The 2,811-nt window shown below is 38.6% G+C and overlaps 1 pseudogene; it reads right to left on the minus strand.

Annotated features, from left to right (window-relative positions):
- Positions 1-2,120: 2,120 nt before the first annotated feature.
- On the minus strand, positions 2,121-2,239 carry LOC135051391 (5S ribosomal RNA; annotated as a pseudogene).
- Between the last annotated feature and the right edge of the window lie 572 nt (positions 2,240-2,811).

Raw genomic sequence — 2,811 nt, forward strand, 5'->3', positions numbered from 1 at the left:
ATATTTGAAAGTTTCTATCATGTCCCCCCTTTCCCTTCTCTGCTCTAAACTATACATATTGAGATTTCTTAGTATTTCTGGGTATGTTTTGTGATGTAGGCCATGGCCCATTTTAGTTGCCATTCTTTGTACAGTTTCTAATGTATTAATATCCTTCTGAAGATATGGCCTCCAGAATTGAATACAGTATTCTAGCTGAGGCCGTACCAGAGGCGGATTGGCCATAGGGTTCACAGGGAAGATTCCCGGTGGGCCGACGCCCCCCTGTGGGGCCTGTTTTGTTTGAGGACATGTGGTCCTTTTTATAGACATAATGAATAAGATGCTAAATAATTTGCATATATGAAAATTACTTTGCCACTTAGCCTGTGATTGCAGATGATCTAGTGTATGCTCTGTCTGCCTACTTGGCTGACATACAAGATTGAGTGAATAGTGATTGGGATATGGTTGGTGTAATAAGCAAGAAAATATATATTTCTAAAGAATTATATAGTTTCCTAAATTCTGACGGTGTATCATATAATGTGATCATAATATTTAATTTTAACTTCCCCCTTGATGTTGGACATGCCCACTCTATGCAAAGTCTTGGGGTGAGGGTGCTGCTGCCATGGCCCATGGCTAGACCTTACACCTCTGGTGTTGCCCATGTGTGGCCACTAGTACAAATTTTTCCAGGGCCACTTTTTGTTCCCAATCCGCCCCTGGGCCGTACCAATGCCCTATACAGTGACATTAGTACTTCTTTCTTTCTGCTGCTGATTCCTCTCTCTATGCAACCAAACATCTGACATATCTTCCTCATTGCTTTGTTACATTTGGGCACCAAATAACACATCAAAAGATTACCATTTATTTAAGCGTGGGACTGTGGGTGGTTAATATTGTGACACCCTATTCAATAAATAATATAATATTCATTGAGGTTTCCTCTAATCTTATAATATATTTATATCTATTTATGCACAGCAATAATTGTTCATGTACCCAGTGATATAAATAATTACACAGAGAATACATCAGCATAAAGATGTAATGGAGTCCGAGATCCCCGAAGGTGCAGGATGCCGGCCGATCTTGGATGTTTTTTTAAAAGGGTAATTACTAACAAGCCAGAGATCGGTGGCATCCCGCACCTCCGGCGATCTCTGACTCCATTACATCCGCCGTACATGTGAATTTTGGGACTCCCTTAAATACTTCATGAAGTCATAGCTGGCAACAGAATTCTGGGGCTAAGAGAGGTGGGGGAACTCACAAATAAACTGGAAACACAAATGAGGGAAGTATGACAGGGATAAATAAATGTCATGTGTTTATATACTGTTGTGGATTTCAGAACCCATGTGAGAGGAAAAAAGGAGTAGTTCCGCACTGGTAAGTAGTAACAAATAAAAACCTGGTTACCTGGATTGTGTCTGAGAACAGACTATAAGTAATAAAACACCATGTGTTAACATGACCTCGGTGGTGCTCCCAGAGTCAGTGGATTAACCTGAAAAAATGGAAGAAAAAAAGAAAGACTCTGTGCTGGGGCATTCTTAATGAAGATTTATAGACATTAAAATGTAACTTTTATTAAGAAACCTATAAAATATAGTGTGACAAACAGAAATTCTATTTAATATTTGTATATATATATATATATATATATACATACACACACATATAGAAGAACAGTAAATACTGCCAAGGTGAAAGGTTTCTTTGTATATTGAAGGGGCTAGCCTAGCATATATCTACAAACAAGTAGATGGCTTTTCCCTCCTATAGAATGGTGTCCCGTGAGGTAATTACAGCACAATAGATAATTGCTGATGTAATAATGAGAAAGGAAGGGTTTGTTGCCTAATTTGATGTTGCTTCACCTTCTGTTTAAATATCTAACAGTGGTGTCACCATAGGCATCTTGATTCTGCAAATTATTCAAAATGTTTATAATCTGCTTAATGGTTATGGTGGAGGAAAGAAATGTTGGTTTGTCCAAATAAAGGAAAATATTATATTCCCAAGAAACTTGTACAAACAGCTCTCGGATACTGTAGGTATAAAAGATTAGTGTAGGGAAATTGTAGAAGAGATAATGAGGGATTATTCCTTCTGCTTTCCAGCAAGGCTGTTTACTGCACCTGGTATTCCTTGGCAGTCTCCCAGACAAGTACTAACCAGGCCTGCCAGAGCTTAGCTTCCAAGATCAGACGAGATTAGGCGTCTCCTGTGGAGTATGGCAGTAAACGGCTGGATGGGAGAGTACTCATCCCTGGTAAGTAGAAAATGTGCGTCTGCTGTCCAGACAAAGGAAATACTGTACCAAATGGTCTCTCTTTACATAGAGACAAGGGCTGGATGAGAGAACACAATGGCACAGGTGTGCAGGAGTATAGAAAGAAAAAGTAGTAGTAATTTATGCCAACATGGCATTAATTGGGTATATAGGAAAATAAAGAAGAAGATTGGTTATAAATAATTGCAAGAGTGCACATTTAGAAAAAGAACATCGGATTTCAGAACCCCTAAAGCTTTAGGGACTTTGATATTACATAATACATTTTAGGGGTTGATGTATCAATTAGGGAAAAGAGTGGAGAAATAGGAAAGTGGAGAAGTTGCACATTAGCTTCAAGGCAGTATCTATCATGTTCATTCTATAAAATGTTAGGTACAATCTGATTGGTTGCTATGGGCAACATCTCCACCATTTTCACTGCTTGATACATAAAGCCCTTAGATGCTTTTTTTACACTTCTGATATCAACTGAAACTGAAATGTTAGGCCACTTAAAATGCTCTCATTATAGGCCACACTGT

Source organism: Pseudophryne corroboree, chromosome 2 (assembly GCF_028390025.1).
Source record: "Pseudophryne corroboree isolate aPseCor3 chromosome 2, aPseCor3.hap2, whole genome shotgun sequence".
NCBI classification, from domain to species: domain Eukaryota; kingdom Metazoa; phylum Chordata; class Amphibia; order Anura; family Myobatrachidae; genus Pseudophryne; species Pseudophryne corroboree.